The following is a 22,425-nucleotide window of genomic DNA, read 5'->3' on the forward strand; positions in this document are numbered from 1 at the left end:
AGATGGCCCTTATTTTTTCATTATGTTAGATTACTTCAGATAAAGATACTTAAGATATTACACTACATTAACCGACAAAAGCATCCGCTGCAATAATTGTAATTATTAATGCCAAACGATGAATTGCGATTAATCGCATCCAAAGTAAATGTTTTGGATTACATAATATGAGTGTGTGTGTGTGTATCTATCTATCTATCTATCTATCTATCTATCTATCTATATATATATATATATATATATATATATATATATATATATATATATAGATAGATAGATAGATAGATAGATACACACACACACACACACACTTTTTTGGTTACGATAAACGCCTAAACACACACACACAATTTTATTTTACATTCACTTATGCACATAAAATAGAAGTAAATTAACAAACTTTAATTTGGGCCCAATTCTCTTTACTATTAATTTAGACTTTGCTTCAATAAACTCCTAATTTGCTGATAAGGGATCAGCATTAACATTTTCTTTAAAAGTAATGATTAAAAAAAATGTTATATAAAAAAGTCCTGCAAGATCATTAAGATCATAAAAGCTACAAGGATGGTAATTATTTAAAAGAAAAATGCTGTTTGTTCAGTCCAGTCCCTGCTTTCCAAAACGAACATTTCACTTGATGGTTTGTGCTTCATGCCGCACCTTCACCCTGTTTTTATGTTACCTTTTTATTATATCAAAATTTCAAACTCACTTGACAAAGTGTTAAGCGAATTAATTGTCACTGTCGGTTCACACAGCCAAAACCTTCCCAAAGCCCACGGAGAGTTTTATTTTTGAAATCCCGCGTGTTAGATTTAATTTGTGAACTAACTTTCAGTTATTGTCTCATAGATCTTTCTTATAGAAACGCATTTTGTGTCGTGCTGCCTCAGCTTTCACCTCATTACTTATGCAGTAAAAGCGACTTAAATAATCCAGCGTGTGTCTCCATCTCTGTGGGAAGTCAAAATTGGATTTTGTTCTTTGACTTTACTTTTTCTTCCGTTTTTTTTTTTTTTTTTTTTTTTTTGCCTGCCGCCTTCCACACAAAAAGGAGGAATCCCCACCCCAAAAAGAAAGAAGAGACACAGCAGAAAATCTGCCCCTGTTAAACCTCCCACAATCCCCGAACCCCTGCTTTGTAATGGTCTTATTAGATTTGTATTGTCCAAAGGGGATTGCCCCTTTATGAGGTGCAGGAATTTCTTTTCACTACCCATCAGACAAGGTAGTGGAGCGTGGCCGTCCCATCACTGACAATAACTCCTGGATTTGCTTTCTCTTTTACCCCCCTGTCCCAACAACTATTCGCTAACACCCCTTCTCTCCCCGCGTCCCACAGAGTTGTGTGCAGCCGACTGTGGTGGACATGGCATCTGCGTGGCGGGCAGCTGCCGTTCAGTGACGAGGGCTGGATGGGTGCCGGGTGCGAACAACGGGCTTGTCACCCACGCTGCAGCGAGCACGGGACCTGCAAAGACGGGAAGTGTGAATGCAGCCCGGGATGGAACGGAGAACACTGCACTATAGGTAAGCTCTCGTTTGTGTGTCGGATGAGGGTGGGGTCGTGACGGGGAAGGGGGGAGGTGTGAGAGAAGCATGCGTAATTGAATTTGTGCAACTCGGCATAGCATGAACAGGTTTGCTCAAGGATATGAGGCTTGTCTTCATGCATTTTAATGTGGGAATGCGCTAAGGTGTCTTTTCATTTCTGCTCATCATTTCCCTCCTTTCTTCTTCTCTCTGTCGTTCCTTTCGATTAGTTCATTTTAAAGCCAAACATTTGCACTGCACAAGCCGAGCAGTCACTGGAAAGACATTCTTTACGTTAGGAAATTAAACGGCGAAAACGTTAAAACATTCATTATTTTTGCCGTTTTGTAAGTAAGGGATGCTGTCACACGCTCTCTCGAACGGTTTGTTGCTCTTATAAAATGCATGGTTCAATAAAATTCCATTTATTAACCCTCATAAATCATGTCTGATATGCAGATATGTAAATAATTAACATTTTTGGCATAAAATCCTGTTGTATACAAGTATACTCTTCAGGTCTTTTTGTTGTGAAATATTTACTCATTTTTATAATAGTTAACCCGAAAATATGTCAAGATGCACTGTTTATTAAGCCATTAGTATATCAAGTTATTTTAGTATAATTGTAAAAATATCCTTTTTCGGGTCTTTATGCTGTCCATTTAAAGCACGTTGTGCCTTGGTCAGATTTTAGGATATTTAAGTGTTAACCGAAAGCCACTAAATAGTATAGACAACAAAACAGCAGATGGATTCTTTCCCTGTCACCTCCAGAGCAGGAGGACTGTTGAACACAACACCTTTTTGGATAGCTTTGTAATGGAAATATGGGGTTGGTGTGGATTATTGAGCCCCTAATGAAGCTAAGCCAAACATAATGTTCTTATTTAACATGCACAACAGTGACCAGCAGTTCTCCCTGCCTGTTTACCTTGTACTAACTATTTGGAGACAAAATGGTTCACATGAATACATGGCCCTGGTGATTCCAAAATGTACCTATTACATGAAATACTACTAGTTTTATACACATAAAATCATTCTTTTTTTTATCAGTGTTTACAAAAATTATAGTCAAGAATCTTACCTTGTTAAGCTATTGTAAATATTTGGATTTATTTTAATGTGTATTTACAAAAAACTACCTATTTAGATTAGTGCTGTCAAACGATTAATCGCAATCAATCTCATCCAAATGTATATATTTTAAAAAATATGTTTATATATTACATATATTTATATATAAGATTAAATATAATAATAGAAATATATAAATATATTCTGTAAAATATAGAATATTCTATGCGTGTGTATTTATATATACATAAATAAACTCAGTACACATGCATGCATAAATATACATAAATAAACCCAGTACACACACATATATTATGTAAACAAAAATCTTTATTGTTGATTTAATCAAGGTTCATCGTTTGACAGCACTCATTTAGACTAAATTTTGGTAACAGGTTGCAAAGAATCCATTATTTTTTCTTAAGGTTAATCATGTCCCTTTAATGACCATTTGTTGAGAAAGAAAAGTTAAATACTTCAAAGTATGTCAAAAACTATTTAAGAATTTCAGACCCAATTATTTGTTGAAAGTGCCACCTAACCCTAACCTGCCTCTTAATTCACAGAGCAATAATTTGGTTGATAACAGTGTTGCACCTATTCTTATTCGTAATTCTAAAATTTGATTGGTTGAGTGGAATGATGTTCTTGGAACATGAATAAGTCACAATATAGTTCTTGACTTTTGTTCTCGCCTAAAGAATATGAATGGACCAGTAAACAGTCTGTTAACCAGTGTTTCGATCATTGTGTCTCTGTTCTACTCTTTGTCTCTCATCCTCTCTATCTTAACCTTATCCATTCATGGCATATCTGCTCTGTTAAAGGAACTAACATAGTGTAATCTGATATTGTATTTTATTTTCCAGCTGTAACAATTGAGTTTATCAGTCAGTGGCCCCAAAAACGAAACAGCTTCTCTTAAAACACCAGAGGTGAACAAAGCAAAGAAAGCAGTTTCTATTTTGATCGTATGAACTTTCCAGATCAGTTAATAGCAGAAATGACCAAGAGAGTTATTTATTTATTTTTCTGGGCCTGTGAACTAGCTTTCTGTCTTTTAATATTTTCTTGATGCAATATTGATGTTCTTCATACATGTACCATATAGTGAGATATAGCATCCCCCAGGGATCATATATTCTCATAAAGCGTTCGTCATTAAATGTGGTAAGTGTGACGGTTCATGATGTAATGTACAGAATGTTTGACAGATGATGTGTTTCTTAGAACGTGGTTGTCTCATCAGTGACATGCTCTTTTGACATAGGCTTATGTACACAGTGTTAAACTTGAAGGATATACTTTAGATTTTTTTTATATATATTTAGATTCAGATATTCTTCATAAAACCATAAATATCATTCTCCAACTCCCCAGAGTTAATAAGTTGAGTTTTACCGTTTTGAATCTATTCAGCATCAAAATTGAATCTATTCAATGATTTATGCTAAGATATGCTAAAAGTGCTGTCGCCAGACCGGAGATTGGCTGAATGGATTAAAAAAATGCTAAACCTCATCTTATTAACTGGGGAGTTCGAGAATGAGCCTATTTCCAAAAAGAAAAAAAAAAAGTGGAGTGTTCCTTTAAGCAATTGTAATACTTACATTCTATTCAGAATGTTAGAAATGTGTAACATAAGGCATTTATGAAGAGCTTTAAAATACAGGCTTCATAGAAAGTGTTGCCAAACCTGTAATACTTGTTCAGATAAACCGAGACTTCCCGCTACATCTGTTTTCATCTCTCTCTTTCTCTACCCTGTCACACCATACCTTTAACTTTCTCCCAGCCTGTGATGTGACGTGTTACTTTATGCATGTTATTGTCCTTGCTATAGCTTTGCAGCCCCTGTGTTTTCGTAAACGTAGAAGTCTGGAGCAACCACCCATGCCTCTAGCTGTCTGTGTCTTGTCATGGAAGCAGCACTGTTCAAAACCTCCCTTATATGTCCTTGTCTTTTATCTCCCCCTAAAGCTCACTATCTGGATAAGGTAGTGAAAGGTATGGCACTCCTCCTGTCCTATCTTTTCTTCCTCTCATGTTCTGTCATCCATCATATTTCCATTAGCCCATCCTTCATAACGCTCATCCCTGAAAGGGTTGCGCTTCTATTTCGTTCAGCCCATGCTTCATGCCACACTAACCACAGTCCTTGCCGCATCATGCTGCTGTTCTGCCACCACATCCAATGTGCTGCTCTGCCACCTTGCTACTTAGCACCTTCGTGCCCGCTGAGTGGGCGGCACAAGAGCCGGAGCGTCTCCTTAGCCGTTGTATCCCTGTTGTGGAACTCAAGGGGATGGATGGCCCACAGGATCCAAGGAGGGAGGGCTGGTGGAGGGTCATGGACCTTGCCAACCGGCGCAATGCATAATGGATGTTCAGTGCAGCTGTGTAGCGCTGCAAGAGGGGGTTCAGGAGGAGGGGTGGGGGTTCTGAGAGGTGCTGAAGCGGCAGCCTCTCTAATTAAAGCATGCTATGCACCGGTGATGCCAGGGCCCCAGCCGCCGCCCACCCCCTACCTGCTCCTTGTTTTTTTCCTTTCATGTCTCTGGTTTTCTTGCTCTGTGAGCCCACCCTTCCCTCCTTTCTTACCACATAGAGAGGCTGTGTGGCTAGCGTGAACGGCAGGGGTCGCGCGAGGTGGTTTGTGGCCCTCCGGAGCTGTTTCAGCCTGATGCACGGGTGCGCCTCCACAGGGGCCTCTCTCTGAAAGGGCTGCCAATTGCTTGAACTGCTGCCAGCAGAGTACAGATCTTTATTTATTTAGCTCTTTAATAAGCATTCAGAACAGACCATTCAGACGTCTAGCCGCTGCAGACTGTGCAGCTGTTTGTCTGTTTGGGTGTTTAAGGAAGAACCTGCTGTCTACTGGTCAGGCTCATGCTTTGCTTGTTAGCAAAGCATATAACTGTCACTGACTGCCTTGAAGCACAGAAAGATCGACCTTACGATGTGAGGTCAGCTGGGGGCTGTGAATGCAAGCACAACCTTGAGTTTTGCGACCCTTTCTTTGCAACATCTATTGATGGTAGGGAAAAAGACAAGAAATTAGATCATCCAAAGGTCTTGTCCTTTAGTCATCCTCAAAGTACATGCTTTGTTGACATGGCATTGTGTAGACTTTTTAGTAGTACTCCAATGAGAAGTCCAAAGCATCAAGGAAATGTAGGTCCTGCAAAAGAGACAGTGTGGGACATACTTTTGCTTCTAAAGGTCCACAGTTTGAAGAGTCTAGCTACAGCTCAATCAAGTACACCTGCCTGTAACTTTTGAGCAAGCGTATTCATCTTGATTACCTGCTGCTGTTAACAGAGATTGGAACTGAAAATAAGCAGGTTGGTGGTCTGTGCTTTCAAGAGCATGTTTAGACTGTATCATGCAAATAATCAAAATTGCTGTTTGGGATTCTTTATCCATGAGCAGTGGTCTCAAACTCAATTCCTGGAGGGCCACAGCTCTGCAGAGTTTAGATCCAACCAGCTCCAACTCACACATGCTTGTACAATTCTAGTAATCCTAAAAACCTTGATTAGTTAGATCAAGTGTGTTTGATTACGGTCGAGCTATTGAGTTTGAGACTAATGCCCAAGAGTATCATAGCTCAGCGTGCCAGAGCATGTGCTCTAACCACTACACTGCAGCTCCATTGCTCTTTCTTATATTTACATGGCATTGTGCTGATCTGTGCAGCTATATAATTATGTAAGTCAACGTTGCAGCCCACTTTCTTGATGGATTCTTCATTTAGGTGTAGACTTACATGCTACAGCAAAAGATCAGCAATATATATTTTTTCTTGTGTCAGATGGTGCTAAATGTGCTAACATATATCAGTTATTGAAGCACAGCTGTCTTGGAACATTGAGCATAGCATCATGATGCACAAAGCCTAGATGAAAACACTGCATGCCATTCCCCATTGAGCCATCTTTAGAAATGATCATGGCTTTTAGAGGCATCTCGGATTTCTTTCTTATCAGGCATCCACCACCTTTCTCTATACAAACTCCCACTCACTCTCTCTCCCTTCCTTTAGTCTCTATGATGTTCGAGCAGTGGCTGTGCTAACTGTCGCTGACAAAATAGGTCAGCTCAGACATCTTGGAGAGCGGCTCTTGGCTTGTGAAAAGCATGTCAGGATTTTACATTCGATGGCGCAGGGTTTCTCTTCTTTCGTCTATGTTTTCATCTTAGGAAATGGAATTGGACAGGTAGCTGATAAGTGGCAGTGAAGGGGAGGAGGAAACAGATGACAATGACAGACATTTTACACTGTCGTATGGAGTGTACCATGTCTGTAGGACCATGTGCCATCTGTGCTATCTACATCCTGTCAGCATTAACCTCCCTGCTCAATCGCAGCCCTGTGAAATCCTATTTCCAAATGTGTCATGACATTCACGTTATAGAAATAAAACAGAATATGGTTTGTGTTGTATCTGGCACTTGCATAGTTTCCATGCTTAAAACTAGTCTACTGTCTAAAGCTAAGGTTGTTGGTTGATTATCCATATTGCTGTTTATCTAGTTGAGGTAATTGGTTTTTTTTCCAGGTTAGATTTTGCCTCTAACTTTACTGTCTCATTGTCTTGCCTCTTTTTTTCTTGCTCTCTCTCTTTCTCTTTAGAGCTGAGTTCTGCATCTATTGTACAACACTAATGAGAATGTATTGATCTGGAGGAGCTCTGCAGTATGAGTCTGCCTCTATAGGATATAACGGCTTAAAAAGGTGTATCAGTTAATCACCTGAAGTTATTACTGTTATTACTGAAGCACTCTTTTGACCTACAACCCGTCATTTTGACTTTTTCGTCTGGGATACAGACACTAGGCTTTGCAATGTCTTGTCTGTTATAGCGTAATGTTTGTTTTGGTGAAAAGTGCCCTCTGTAATGTGTACGCTTTGCTTTTGTGTGCACAGAGGGCTGTCCTGGTCTGTGCAATGGCAACGGCAGATGCACGCTGGGTAATAATGGCTGGTACTGCGTTTGTCAGCTGGGCTGGCGGGGAGCAGGCTGCGACACTTCAATGGAGACAGCCTGCAGTGACGGCAAGGACAATGACGGAGGTACAACACAAACAACATGCTACCTTGACATTTATTATGAAGATTTAACAGTCTTTGCTTGAGTCTCTTCTTTTCTCTTTCTATTGCTTACACTGGAGTTGTTTACAATGCCTGAGCTGTTGTCAGTTTGTCACTTAGAACACTAAGATCTAGAGTTTGCCTTAAGCACCTTCACTGAGCTACAAGCTGGCAGCTCTTTTATATAGCATTGGAAATGGTCAGACCTTCCCTGTGGGTCCACTTGTAGAAGAGTGAGTTGTTTTAGTCAAAATCATAGTTTCAAGTTCCCTAAGGTAAAAGAGAGACATACCAAGTCCATATCATCTCCGCTTCCCAGCAAGCAACAGCTTAGAACAGACCTCCTGCCAAGCCTCAAAATCAAAGGTAGCCTTGTCCTGTCACAAACCACACTGAGCATAAAACATCTTTGCACTGAAGAGCACACTCTTTGGGGAGATCACAAATCAATGTTCTGCTACAGATTCCAAAAACCTGGTTTTATACCTGATTAGCATTTTATGTAACTGCAAGCTTATTTGTGCTTTTATGACCTTCCTAAATAATCACAGATATTCACATGAAAACAGCAAAAAAGGTTTTGAGGTTTTGTGTCCAGATAAATGGAAATAATATGCAGACCAAACTAAAATTATGATAACGTGTAATATAGGAATCAGAAAGTGCTAGTACATATGCTAGTAGTTAAGCAGGCAATTGGTTGTACTGTTGGGGTGACTGAAACAAGCAGAGTTGAAGCTTCCACCAGGAGAGGTGTTATTTTTATAATTTGGCCCGTCTGGTCAGAGAGGTTCCTGAAAGTAGAGAGAGAGGAAGAGAGAGATATTAGAGAATAAGGGATGACCCACTTCAGTACATTAAAGGGTTCCTCTCAGCATGGCCTGAAGTCCTGAATTATTTCAGCTGAATTACAGGAGGGAAAGGCTGAGCCGCCTGTAAAGGTGTGGAAACTGTTGGAAAGGGGGGAAAACATGAAGGAAATAAGCCAGACTGGCTCTAACTTACTGCAATAATGCAGCTGTAGGGCACAGAAAGCCATCTAACAGAGGCAGTTATTTCTCAGAAGTTTACAAGATCCTGCTAACAGTTTGCCAATGTTCGTCTTGGGATGATGAAATCTTTTCCTCTCTGTTAAAGATACCAACCTAGGGGAATGACGTTAGCTTGGACAGAATAAGTATGTTGGAAGGTATCTGTGCTGCAGGTTCTGAACATTTCTGGTAACCAGGTCATACCTGATCTAAAACATTCTGATGCAAACTGATGCATTCCCTAATAAGGCGCTAAACCTATTTAACCCTACCAAAATATAATCTGTAAATGTGGTACCTTGTCTGTGGTGTTCTACAACCTTTGACTAACTTGAACAAGTTGTTCCACCTCAGAAAACCACCATCTGGTAGCCGATCTTTTAAACCACCTAAACTAGTTTTGTCCATTTAGAAATCATTTAAATCCAGCTTATAAACATAAGATAAAAATTGTAAGTAATTTTGTTAAAAAAACAAACAAAAAAACACTGATTTATTTTCTGACACTAAATTCCTATTATTAAAGACTAAACCTCTCTCTCTCTATTAGATGGGTTGATGGACTGCATGGACCCGGACTGCTGTTTGCAGACATCATGTCACACCACCTCGCTGTGTGTGGGCTCTCCTGATCCACTGGATATTATCCAGGAGACCCAGATCTCTTCCACTCTGAGCACCCTGCAGTCCTTCTACCAGCGTATCCGCTTCCTGGTGGGCCGGGACAGCACCCACGTCATCCCTGGTACCAACCCCTTTGATGGCATGTAAGTGTTTCTTGCGTAATATTTGCAATTTTTGTGCAATTTTTGTGCAATTTCTTGCATTTTTAGTTTTTTTCCATACTTCTCCCAAATCCCAATCCACCATAGTGTATATTTAGATATTTAGATCAATCAGTAACTATAAGTAGATGCTGTCAATCCATCTACAGCTCTTGTTCCTGTAAACAAACAGGGCATGGGGCTCATCCCAAGGTGCCCCAAAGATGTTTGGTATGAGAGAACAGTGCTGTCACTGTGTGATCCCATGTGGCTTTTCATCTTTTGCCTCCATTTTGTGGCGTTCCCTTTTTATCTGTAAACAATACCTAGAGTGAACGCCACTTTTGCATTTGCATCCCACTCGTGCACTGGTCTCGTCCCTCTCTCTCCTCCTGTTCTCATTTGAAATGAGCACAAAAGACGCTACTAGAGACTTGGGAAAAAGTTGTGCTCCTTTGAAATGTCGTAGAGTATCCCCGCATTTCCTTTCATGAAAGTAGAACTGACATTTCAAAGGCAAAAATGAAAACGTAACAAGCAAATGAGCATCTTTTTGTGCTCTCCATAGAGAATGCCTCTAATGGTGTTGCCCAGGGTGCGTTGACGTTTGATTCAGATCTCCATAAGGCATAATGTGCCAAAGAGGTCTTCGATTCAAAGCCTTCTGTTTTTAGACCTTGTTTTGTCTTGTTCATTTGGAAACTCAAGTGTGAGGGGTTTCGGATCAGTGAACAGTCCTTCCCTGAACTATAGTGAGTAGGGTATTGTTTTACATCTCTTAAATGGCCATTTCCCACAGTTCAGCTCAAACTCTGGACCAAATGGCCTTTTTTGCTTTGCGTGACTGAGCCTCTGGCAAGTATGGACTCCTTTGTCTAATCTGCGCTGTCCTAATGAGACTCTGATCACTTCAAAGCTGTCCTGAGCTCTCATTCTTGCACTCATTTCAGTCCTATCTGCCAGACGTTCTCCCGCTGCATAAATCACTGCGCCCTCAATCAAGTTGTGTCCGATGTGCATAACCTCATGCAAAGATAAAACATTGGACTTTGTTTGATATTGCCTTTTGTGCACATGTCACCCGGTATTCATGAAATGCTTGTGATACCCTGTGACATTTTCCCAAGGTGACATTTTTGCAATGCTCGGTAGGGAGTCTCCTGATACCCTCTTCATTATTTCAAGATGGGAGTCTAGGCCTACCCTTCATCACCATCATCTCCCCAAAAAAAATAGTGACATAAATAAATAAAAGCGTTAGAAGTCGGCCAGCAGCCGCAAGATCGGAGACCTCGATTCACCTAAAAATATCAGGCTGATATATTATTTATTACCTCTTAGTTCCTCCGCCCACTGACAGATATGAGAGAGGCTGACAGCAGCCCAGATGGACCTCTTAGACATATCCGCAGTTGGTCTAAAAGAGCCCCTTGCCATCAACTGATCAGGCCTCTTTATTGATTCCACAGCAAACCTGTGTATGCTCAGAGACATGTCGAAATGCACATCTAACATGTCCAACCACAAGAAAGTAACACAGCTGGGAATGATCAAAGTCACCCAACCCTGATTTGCAAGGCTCACCTGTCTGAAACTTTTCGCATGTTGTTCCAATGTGCTTTAACCTCTACAGCATGTGCTCTGTTTATCTGAACACCATGGATGGCACAAAAAAATAAATGTGCTTGCCTGGAGATGCACTTGGGTCAAGTTGTTTGCTTGCTGCATCTGAGTGTACTTAGCCCCTTTTACCATCATGTGGAGATGCCGAAGGGGGGCGGCCTGAGATGGCCCATTATTTCTCTCCATTTAGCCTATTTAGAACATGTTGCAGTTTCTGCGAAAGGGAAGAACTGCTGTACTAAGATATAATGAAAGAGAGGAAGCATATTTTTATGTTTATCCCCTCTTTAAAAGTTTTCAAAAGTAATTAGTTGTGCTTGCTAAGGCTTCACGCTAACGAAGGCCTTAGATGAATTGACAGCATCCGCAGCTAAATTTAGGAACAGCGATGCTTTTATGCTGTTGCTAATGCTTAGCAATGCCCTGATAATAACCTTAGATTCAGCCTGTTTACATATGCTATCCTAATTAGCTTGTTAGCTTTACAGTGCTAAAGAAACTTGCTGCAAATTTTATTTGAGAATTCTGCTTTAACAGAGTTTGCAAACATTCATTTTACCCATCAACTATTTAGCAAAAAAAAATGCTGCTTAGCGCTCCCAGAACCTGCCTCTCAGGACGGTTTAGCGTGTTTCCTTCATAGTTGTTTACTATGTCTCTTTTAATATCAAGTCAGACGTGGCCTACAATTTGCTTCTATTACGTGGTTGTCAGCACAGTACGGCACAAGGTGATATCTCTGTTATTTATAAACCATCTTCCCATTTTATCTGCCTTGTTTGAGAATAGGGTTTGCTGAATAAATGAACTTTAGGCTTTTTGTCTAGACCACTTCGGTGTTCTTCCTTCGTCTTCTTCGGATCCATTTAATGTCAATATTTAAATCATTTGTCGTGGAGTTGTTGAATCAGCTCTGCATATTTCTCTGTGGCTCAGAGCCGACAGTTCCACTCAGTGCACCTTGTGAAAACTTGCATCGCTGCCCCTTCTGAATGGGAATACTCTAAATCAAACTGTCACCTCGAGCAATGTTGTAGATAGACAAAAGCTTTACACATTATATCTCTCTCTCTTTCTATCTTTCCACCCTTTTATTTAGTGATCTTTCTTTGTCACTTGTTCTGTCTCTATTTTCTATTCTACTTGAGTTCGCTCGCGGTCTGATAATAGACATTGTGGTGGGGCTGTGCACTTGTGCGCTATCTCTACTAGCTTTGTTTACAGGGACGCAGAGCCGAGCCAAGGACTGCTGAAGGTGAGAGGCTGCTTAAATTAGCATAAAGTTAGCCTCCCTGGGACAGGGATATTGTTGGGTCTGTGATCTTGCCCGCAGTAAGGACAGGAAGGGCCAGCCACTTACACACCCGTGTTAATTGTTCCGCTACCTGGCAAATGTTTAATGGCTTCATAGAAACAGCCCCAATGTGTAAATTTTTCCTAGGAGCTTTTATCTTTAACCTAGCTGATGTGTGTAATTTTTAATATCATATTTTACCGTACAAGTCATTTCTTGTCTAATTTAAATTTCTGTCTTTCTGTTATATCAGATCAAATGATATACCTATTATTTAATCAAATGAATTAAAGATATTACATCATGTCGCAGGCAAAATGAATGAACTTACAAAAAACCTGACAGCTCTTATATTTGCGTAATGGTTTTAAAATATACTTATTTTTGTCCTATAATCTCCAGCCTGAACAGCATGAAACCTGATTAAAAATCTCTAACTCTATGAGTCAGAAGTCATGTCAAGCGGAGAGTTGTTTTGTACTTGTTGAGGATTTTAAGAATCTGTGTTTGACTTTTTCATATCGATCAGTAAGTCAGAGCTCCTGAGGCAGACTGATAACATCAGATAGAGGCAGTTTCAAGCCCAGATATCTGCTGTGACTGAAAGCACTCATACCTCCGCATTGTTCTCTCAAACAGCAGGAATGACACAAACACTGTCCCATTTTTTTGCTCTTATCTTTTGCTCTTCAGACAGGAAACCCCACTGAGGTTTCCTCAGAGCTGTGGGATTCATTTAATTTATTATATGTGTTTACAAATAGCATCTGATGCTTTTCTACAGTGTGAAACAACATGACCCATTTTACTTAGTATGATTTTCATTTTTTAACCTCACAGTCATGCCTGTGTTATCCGGGGACAAGTAGTGACTTCAGATGGGACTCCGCTGGTCGGTGTAAATATCAGCTTCATTAACAAACCAGCCTATGGGTATACCATCACCAGACAGGACGGCAGGTAAGTCGTAGCATGGGATGAAATGATGTTTAAAGATCTGGGTTAGCAATTAAAATGGAAATATGTTGGAATTTTTTCACGTCATGATCATTATGCATGCACCTTTAGCCCACATCTGTGCACTTTTAACTGCTTTCTGTATGGCAGAATGTTCTATAATGTGCTGGAAATAAAACTGGATGACAATTTTATTCCCAGCACACCATTGCACATTTTGCCTGTTTGCTTGGATGGTGCCTTTTGTAGCCATAAACAATCTTCCATCTCCCTGGCTCTATTTTTCCCTCTCTTTGCTCGTAAACACATGGTCTCTCTCTCACAACAGCCCATCAAGCACTGCAAAAAACAGACTCTGTACGGCATAAAATCACCAGTGCACCTGTTTGCTTCCTTAAAACTGGGGATGCTGTCTTAACTGATTTTGTTTGATTGCGGTGTGTTCTGTACTGGTGCCTTTGCTTTTTAAAGTACTTCTATCTCCACTTCCAAAGAAGTCCCTCTGCTTCTCTGCCAACCACTAGAATTGGGTTGACCAAGAAGCATGCAGTGGATATTTGTGTAATACAAAATTTTGCCTAAAGTCATACTCTAGAAATCCTAAAAGCCATCCATTATACATCTGCCTTGATGTATTGAGAGTCACTTACGCAACACTGATTTCCTGAAGGAGAGAGCAGAATGCTGTGGACATTGGAAAAAAATATTTAGTGCACATTCAATTTTGTCATTTTCATTATCATTTATTGCATTTGAACTTCTGAAATAAGTGGATAGTAATGTTTAAAGGTACATGAACATTCAACTAAATTCGTTCATGCATAATGTATAAATGATGCTTCTGTCCTAGCGCGTTAAAAACATTAATAAAGAGCAGATAACATCATTACAAGAAAGTTTGCTGAATACTTTGAGAGAACCTTGTGTTCCTGCCATAAAAACTGAGATTGTTAGCTGTTGCTGGGACAGTGGTATCTAAAACTGGCACACACAAGTATGCTTGCGGGAGGATGCAATGGGGATGTTTGCCACAAATAAAAATTGTGGGGAATGTTCACTGCAGGTAATTTTAACATCCTTTGTAAATATATGATCAGTCAAATAAGACTGGTATAACTACACAAGGAATTAACAAACAAGCAACAGTATAATTTATTAACACTTTTTTCTATGTGAATACATTTGTAATATATTTCCATACATACATTTCTAATATTTGTTAACATATTACATTTCTGTAAATATATTAGATTTCTATGCAAATATATTTTAAAACATTAAAATATTAAATTAAATAAACTTAAATATGTTTCATAGAACACATTTTATGTAAATGAATCAAATCTCCACACATGTAAATGTTTTCATTATTGAGATTATAATTTGTCCCTTCATAATAAATAGAATACAAATGAAATTTAGACACTAAAAAGCTCTGTAACAATTTAAATTGACTTATTTATATAAAAAAAGTTAATTTGTAAACACCTGTTCAGCATGAACCAACAAAATTTTTATTTACAGACAGATGGTTTACAGTGCCTTGGAGATGTTCTTTGACAAGAGCTCCGCTCCAACTCTGCTGCATCAGCATGGAAAAATATAGGAAGTTAACAACGTAACTAATTTGTCTCAGAGACAAAAATATGTAGTATACATGTATATTTTACAAATAAACTACAGCAAAGGTGAAATTCCAAAGGGAAATAATGTACAGAACATACAAAAACAATATTTTTAGGTTTTATAAGATGCATAATGGCATAGGTGAAATATATTCTGGAAAATGCATGAAGTTATTTAAGTTTTCGAGCTTTTAAGCTTTCTCAGATAACCTGTGTTTCCACATTTTTTTAAGGTTTTATGAGACTAATAAGTTAACAATTCTGGTTAGCTTATGTCCTGCAGGATAGATTAATAGGCTATGCTATGATATGTTTGAATGTTACGCATTTAACCGAACCACGCAGGATATTTGTTCTAATCTTATATCTGATTTAAATCATCTCTCCCTAACATTTTCGTCTCGTTTTTATTCGTTGACGAAAATGTTGTTGCAGTTTTTGTCAGTTAAAATTTGTACATTGATGTTACTTGTCCATAATGTCCGCCAGCGCTACAACTCAGACAAAATGCAGACGTCTGCCAGTGTCTGCCAGCAAACGTTAATAAGCGGACCAAATGCGGACGTCCGTCAGCAAACGTTGTAAAGCAGACCTAAGAGGACATTTGCGACATCTAGGAAACGATTAGCATGTATTACCCCTTGTGAAAATGTACCATGGTTTCACTAAAGAAAAACAGTAGTAACAATGTTTTTGGCATATTAGTTACCATTTGTATAATTGCAGTTAGCAAAAATAGCATGGTTAAACTAGTGTAGCAAATCTATGGTTATTTTGAGGTTACATTTGAGGTCTTTTTTTGTGTGTTATTTGTAGTAAAATCATGGTTCATTTTATATAATACAAATGTTATTATAGTTACATTGTCTATATTAACAAATAACTAAAGTAAAGCTCCACTTGCTTTCAAAATCCAGTTGTTCAGAAGATTTTTAGGGAGTCAGTGTCAGAATGTGCTTGACCTAACAAATTTGTTTGTGAATTAACCATATATAGTGCTCAGGACCAGCAACCCTATTCTGCCGCTGTGTGAACAGCCTAAGTTCAGTTAAGAGGACTAAAAGTGGGTGGTTTCGACCTGTTTGGGGTCTAAGCCATCGATCTGGCTAACCCCTTCGGGTTAGCTTTGCGTCCTCAAAGTGTGCACTGAAAGGCTGAATGCACTAATAAAGTGTGTCACCCGTGCCTGAGGTTCTTGTGTGATTGATAACAGGCCTGTGAATCGCTCATCGATTGGCATGGCAGCCTTTAGGGCCGCGTGCGTGCCCGTGTAATGGTTATATGTGTGTGCGCGCGCGTATCTTTCATCGCATGTGACTGGCCAGCTAGCTTTTACTGCAGATTAGCGTCGACTCTATATGGCTGCATAAAAAACGCACACAGCCTCTCTCTCTCTCTCGCGGACGCTCCCCAACAAGCACGCTCTGTTCAAACTCCCACAGCGCACAGACAAATGCTCACATTTTAGCAAGGGCACAACAACAAGGGCAAAGCAGACCTTTGTTTATCAGCCGTGCCAATGAAAGCTCTGTGAATAGCCCTTTGGGATATGTAGTTGAATTAATGTTCAAGCAGCGTGAGGTGTGACTACAGATGCACGCCGCATCTATGCCAACCCGAGAACAAAGAAACACAGTGCAGCGCATTCTGCGAGTCCACATATCACATATTGCTAATCGGCTGTTTGTGTTGTAGGCGTATTTGGCAGTAAAGTGCATTTGTGCTTTCATGTCTACCAGAGCGTGTGTTGTAAAGGTGTGTCTCCTCGTGATGATACACAAGAAAGCAGATCAGAGTAGCATTCGGTTTGTACACAATCAGTCATCTCGCGAGCCGCATACACGATAGCCTGCATACGGTGTCCTGTTTCATTTCTTTTTAGAGGCGTCAACAACAGAGCTCTCTGATCAGAGCGACTCTATATGCAGAGCATGTGCCGCCATTGTAGCGTCGTTGTAAAGTTATGTTAGCGCAGACAGCTTCACACGCGCAGATCAATAATACTTTACCCTTCCCTTAAATGTCATTTCCCCTCTCACCTCCTTTATCAAAGCGCACCGTGCCACCGCACAACAAAGATCCTCAGCGGCGTACGCACAGCTACTGCAGCAGTAAGGAATCTCGCCAGTTTATTCCCCAATAGAGAATAACGACATCGCACACCACCCATTCATGCGGATTTTATTAATGCAAATTCAAAAGCACAGTGTATTAGTCTGAGCCAGCGGTTCATTGTATTCCAGTCACATTGTGGAGCTGCCAGATAAAAACCGTCCCAACTAACTGAAGCCGAGTCCTTTTTCAATTGAATCCTGTCATTTAGAGAAGCATAATGAATTACAACCTTTATTAAGTCTGGTTTTGATGGCAGTACAGAGTAACGGTGAATAATGTTGATTAAAATGTTAGTAAATGGCATTATGAGATAATGAAATGCCATTGTAATTTCATTGAATAGGAAATCAAAACACCATTTTCAAGGGTGCGATGGCTGGCATACTTTAGCAAATAAGTGTACTTAATGAATCAGATCCACACTCTATTAAATTCTAACATGCGTGTAAATGGGATAAATTCATCAGACAAGTAGTTGTGGAGAATTATGGTGTGATAAGTATAGAAACTTGATTCATGTTTATCTTGAAATAATAGTTCAACTGAAAGAGTAACATAATATTTTTGTAAGGTTAAAAACTGGGTTACTGTGACCAAAAAAAGTAAAAAACTAATGCTGTCGAGTGATTAATCATAATTAATTGCATCCAAAATAAAAGTTTTTGTTTACATAATGTGTATGTGTATATTTATTATGTAAACATTAATACACACACTTTAATTTACTGTATATATTAAAGAAAAAGATTGCATTTATATGTTTAATATATTTGAGATATGAGATATACATGTAAATGCATGTATATATTTTCAAAATATATGCTGTTTGTGTGTGGCTTTAAATACGCTTAATAAATATACACACTCATATTATGTAAACAAAAGCTTGAATTTTGGATGCAATTAGTCATAATTTTAACACTTTTTTTATTTTTACCATTTTTTAAATCATTTGAAATCGAAGAAGTCTGAAAATGCATTTGTTTTGTGTACTTTCCTGAAGCTCTGATTGTAGAGCATGACACTAGCGACATCAATATCATGGGTTAACTTGTAAAAATGTATATTACATTAAAAATTGTATATACATGTAAATAGCCTAAAATTGTAGTTGAGAAATTTACATTCAAAAGCATTTTGGGTCTGTGTAGCTGCCATTAATGATGATTAATATGCACATCAAATTAACCTCCAAAGATCATAATAGTAATAAAGTTTGAATGCACATTTAACAGCATATCAGATTGTTAAAAGAGTAGAATGGAAAGGAAGATTAATTTTAGGCTATAAGTTTTACTTAACAACGTGGATCATTAATGGATAGTTCATTGTGGGGATTGAACCCAGATTTAATAACCTGCAAAGCTAACATTTCTAAAAAAAGATTACGCTATATTCTAACATTAGTGTAAATGAATGCTTCATGTCTCTTATTTCCTCAGCTTTGACCTGGTGAGTAACGGGGGTGTGGCTGTAGCCCTGAGGTTTGAGCGCGCTCCGTTCATCACCCAGGAGCACACCTTATGGTTGCCGTGGGGACGTTTCTTTGTCATGGACAGCATCGTGATGAGACACGAGGTCAATGACATCCCCAGCTGTGACCTGAGCAGCTTCACCCGTCCCATGCCCATTGTCCTGCCTGCCCCGCTGACGGCGTTCGCTGGGACCTGCGTCGAGAGGGGCAACATTGTTCCAGAGATTCAGGTGATATAGAGAGCTATAGAAAGGATGCGATAAATTTGTTACAATCCATATTGTATATGACTGCACAGTGGTTGTCCAATTTAATGCATCAAATTTTAACCAATCGAATTTCTAAATCTAAATCTAAATCCCTCCCCGTATAATTTGCCCCACTGAATGTTCTGGAAAATACAAGTTACGAAGTTAAAGTTGGCATGAAATGAAAATTTTAACTGCATGTTATTGATCTTACTATATGCGATTTATATATATGCATGCATTTATTTAATTTATTTCACCATTTTGAATTTATAATGATAGGACATGGATTCAAGCTTGGGATACATGTAGCACAATGTATTTTTTTGGTAACTACACTTAAATGACAGACTTCTAGAATGGTTTATTATTTTGGCCTCTTAAACACTTTTTCTAACAATGTGTTTCACTCAGATGTACGTCATAATATCTGTAGCTATTTCCATTTTATTGTGACTTTAATTACATTTTTGATACCATTTTGTGTATTTAAAATGGCTTGTTTTTGTTTTGCTCTATCCTAGTCTTCATTTTAACTTTTTAAGATTAATGTTTTTTTAACAGCCTGATTCTTGTTTAGTCTGACACAGTTATAGACCTTTCAAAATTCTACGGCTGTCTCAGACAGATGAAAAAACGTGGTAATTTGCCACAATTGATCCCAGACTAGCGCTGCTTCGTAATGATGTTCTGATAGACAGCAGGGGCAGATATTGGGAAATGTACATCAGAAGGGAATGGAGGAGACTCTGTCTCGGGTGGCAGTCCTGTGATTTTTATCTCCTGTGTGTAATTGGGCAGAGATACACAGTCCAATTTACTACGCCAGACATTTTCTGAAGAACGATAATTACATTTAGACGAAAGCAGCATGGAAGCTTTTTGAGTCCGGCTCCTGGAGGCACTCCGCAGTCGATGTTGGGGGGAAAAAAAAAATCTGTGGTTTGGACTTGAGTGACTGTCATTCTGGTTTACGTTTTTTAATGTATGTTAGTGTGTCTATAGACAGATAGATACATTTTAATACACATATGTTGCATCGATAGCTCTACTTGTACCTGTGTGCCATCTTCCTAATTATTTTGTCGTCTTCTTTGGTTAGCAAGATAAATGAGTCAGCCTCACATGCATTGTGCTGTCTGGGCTATTAATATCAGCACAAATCTGTCCCATCCCAAATCTTCAGGCAGTTTATTCATGCACAGTTACATGTGCATCTACACACACCCACACACAGAGTTTTCACAGGTTTACAAACGGAAACGTCTATGGAGGAGCTTTTCTTATCAGTGTTTATTGATGCAGTAACGATCGGTTGTGTTTATTGGTCAGCTTTGTGCTAGACTGCGATAAAGGAGCGATAGGCTGAGAGTTAATGAGAGCTCTGCAGTGAGCAATGAGAAACCTCTGAGCCACTAAGTCTCCGAGCTGACTTCCTGTGCAGAAACAAAGGTGTTGTTAATGATGCCTGTGTGACCTAGACATATGCATTGCTTTTCACTGAGTAATTTCTTCACTTCTGATGATAGTTGAAGGTTTCTGGGTCACATCTCAACCGAAAATGAAGGGTGGAATAGTGAAAATTATGTTAAAAACATTCAGGTGGAACTATAGTTGTTCTGGGGGAAATTCACAGAACCTACAAAGTGTGTGCGTATATATTTTGTGTGTGTGTGTGTGTGTGTGTGTGTGTGTGTGTGTGTATATATATATATATAAAACGCATGCCAGCAACACTTAGACATATAGTGGTCAAGTCAGAAATTTAAAACCAAGTGAATAATACTGTATATTTCACCTTTGCATTTTGGTGTACAGGGTTAAAAGATACAATACAATACAATGTAACATAATATAATTACAAAAATAAAAATATATTAAGATAAAATAAGATTTCTTTTACAACTTTTTTTTTTCTTTCTCTTTGAGGTGAAATATGCCCTAGATTCACCCAATAATTAGTATTTTTTTTGCACTGTATAATAAATGTCTGCTGTGAAAAATTAATTCATTCTCATTTATGCATATACCGGAGATGCTAAATAATGCAAACACTTCTCAGTAGGGTGCATTCCCCACAAAATTAGCAAATTTGTTACTGTTTGCTCTGTTTTCTTGTGACTAATATGAACAGTTTCACTTCTCTCTCTCTCCAGACCCTCCAGGAGGATGTGCGGATCCCAGGTACAGATGTGCTTTTGAGTTACCTGAGCAGCCGGACATCCGGGTACAAGTCCCTCCTGCGCATCACCCTGACCCATTCCACCATCCCGTTCAGCCTGATGAAGGTGCACCTCATGGTGGCCGTCGAAGGAAGGCTCTTCAGGAAGTGGTTCTCCGCTGCACCCAACCTCTCCTACGACTTTGTCTGGGATAAGGCAGATGTCTACAGCCAGAAAGTTTATGGACTGTCTGAGGCTTTCGGTAAATGGAGAATAAAGTTGTCAGTGTCTCATTTCTTAGAGCTGTTGTCACTCAAGTTCAAATATGTTTCTAATTTACTCCTGCTAGTGTCTGTGGGGCTTGAGTGCAGAATCCTGTCCGGATCTCATCCTCTGGGAGAAACGAACGGCCGTCCTGCAAGGATATGAAACCACTGCGTCCAACCTGGGTGGCTGGAGCGTGGACAAACATCATGCTCTGAATATCCAAAGTGGTGAGTTAGTACATATAGAAGCGTCTTGCGAAGACTTTATAGAGTATAGCACTTTGTGCAATACAAATTCAAATTTTATGCAATACAAATTCAGATCAGTTCAGCTGTGATTTCTGTATCTGACAGGACCTTATTGGTGTTGAACAGGTCAATTTTCCTATTGTTGCTGAATTGTCGCTGAAATCAGTGATTGTGTAAACTGCTCCATTCGGTTCCTGTCAAGTATTCTTTTTTGCCAGCGCACTTATCTCAGTAAATGAGGCATGCTTGCTGCACAAGTGTTAGGAGCCCAGGTGGCAGCTTGGTCTGTCACTAAAACCCAGCGAAGTTCACCAGAGGACTTCTGGGAAAATTTGCTCAAATTCTTCAATTGTCAACTCTCTCTTATATTCTTTCCCAAGTGAATTTGCTACCATTTTGTTTACACTTGTTTTTGATGTACATTTACATTTACATTTACATTTAGTCATTTTGCAGACGCTTTTATCCAAAGCGACTTACAAATTGAGAGTACAACAGCGATTCATTTTTTTAGAGAGACAAACAGACAGTTGTGCTTTAACACCCAGTCACAGGGAGTGTCTAAATTAGTACATGCCAGAAGGGAAGGAATAAACAAGGGGATAAGAAGAGAGACAGAGACAGTGAGAGTGAGAGTATAAAGATGTGAGTTTTCAGCAGTTTCTGATGTCCTCTGTTTACGTGCTTCTCCTTGGCTCCACACTCACCTGGTAATTTCAGCACTAAAATTATTCACGCAGAGTGCAATACAGATTTCCATAAGGCTCTACGAAAGGTTTTTACACCTGAATGAAACTTAATCACACTCATGTAAAATGTAATTGCTGCCAAAAAAAAACCTAAATCTGTAAAACAGAAAGAAAATGAGACACACTCAAGCGAAATCACAAGTTTTTATTTGTACAC

General features: G+C 39.2%; 1 pseudogene; it reads left to right on the top strand.

Annotated features, from left to right (window-relative positions):
• Positions 1–22,425, top strand: part of LOC122359284 — a 79,915-nt pseudogene that overhangs the window by 47,998 nt on the left and 9,492 nt on the right.

The sequence above is a fragment of the Puntigrus tetrazona genome, chromosome 15 (genome assembly GCF_018831695.1).
Source record: "Puntigrus tetrazona isolate hp1 chromosome 15, ASM1883169v1, whole genome shotgun sequence".
NCBI classification, from domain to species: domain Eukaryota; kingdom Metazoa; phylum Chordata; class Actinopteri; order Cypriniformes; family Cyprinidae; genus Puntigrus; species Puntigrus tetrazona.